This window comes from Triticum urartu, chromosome 7A (genome assembly GCF_056163025.1).
Source record: "Triticum urartu cultivar PI428250 chromosome 7A, HENAU_Tu73, whole genome shotgun sequence".
Taxonomy (NCBI): domain Eukaryota; kingdom Viridiplantae; phylum Streptophyta; class Magnoliopsida; order Poales; family Poaceae; genus Triticum; species Triticum urartu.
Window position 1 is genome coordinate 198620378 of NC_141879.1, and position 1532 is coordinate 198621909.

The following is a 1532-nucleotide window of genomic DNA, read 5'->3' on the forward strand; positions in this document are numbered from 1 at the left end:
AAGACAGGATATATATATATATATAGTAAAATAACTGCAACATCATGAATAAGAAAAAACCTATACTATACAATAAAGAAATTACAACATATTACATCCACTGGGAATCAAAGTTCGCCACTATGATAATAAAGCACAAGCAGACAACAGATTACATACACTGGGCATCAAAGATGGCCACCAGTGCAAATAAACATGCCGACAAAATAATATACAAAACCGACAGCACTTCAATAGATTTCAAGAAAGGCTAGCCCTGCTGGGGAGCTCCAGCGCAAGCAGCTGAGCAAGATGATGAGACTGCGCTTGTTCAACACTTATATCTTCCTCACTCCAAAAGATAAACAAGCAGACAGATGACATGTTTTGCACATAAAAGTATCAGTGCTGAAAATTCATCACATTTCTTAATGATGGATAAAGTGGCACAGTTTAAATTTGCATTAAAACAATATGGTATTGTTCAGGTCAAGACATGGCAGGAAATGACATTGTGAAGGAGATGGCAGCTTCACGACACCACTGGATTACAGATCAAGAACTCATAAGTATCAATGGTTAGTGTGCTGTCAATTTATACCATTTCAAAATAGCAAATAGAGAGACGGTTTAAATAATAGTAGAATGATATGACATTTTTCATAGTTAAGACATTGCAGAATATGACATTGTGCTGTAGTGGGTAGGTTCACCACACCACTGGATTACAGATGAAGAACAGAAGCATACATGCAGTGCAAAAGAAGATCACTTGCTCTGTATAGTTTAATTTACATGGTATGAAGAAGGAACTTGGTTGTACAACTAAAAACTTAAATTGAGAAAGGACGAACTTTTGTTTATGAACTACATATAATAAACTTTAAACAAGCAATTTGATGCAAACACCAAAAATAAATAGCTGTTGCAGTCATGCCTAACCAAATATATACAACAAAGTTTGAAGTCTTGAGATGGACAAACTTACATTATTGGTGAAGACAGGCTCTATAAAGGCCTTGTCCATGCTAATGGGGGGGGGCAATTCAAGAAGTTTACCACAGAATCTTCTTCAAAAGCATTGCCTTTATTCTACATTTTGTTAAGAGTAAATATAGATGTGATAATATACGAAAAAATGGAGACTATTTAAGATAAGATGAAGAGTGATGCTACATAACCAAGTAGCTATAAATGTAAGTGCTGTGATACAGGAAAAAGGTACAGCCAAGAGCAATGCACAACTAAACTTCTTCAGTACCACCCTTATGGTAAGAGTAAATATAGATCTAATGTGTAGAAATGGAGGGCAAAGGAAAATAAGCTGCAGAGTGATGGCACATGAAAAACTACCTGTCATTATAAGTACACTGATAAAGGACAGCATGTACTTACAAGAACAATGCAGAGCTAAAAAAACATTGTCATTGGATATATTCCACACTAATGTAACCATTCATACAGATTAGATAATTAGGAACGAAAAATTGATAAGCAAGCTATCATGCATACTGCTGTCACACAATGAACCAGGTATGTATGCAAGTACAATG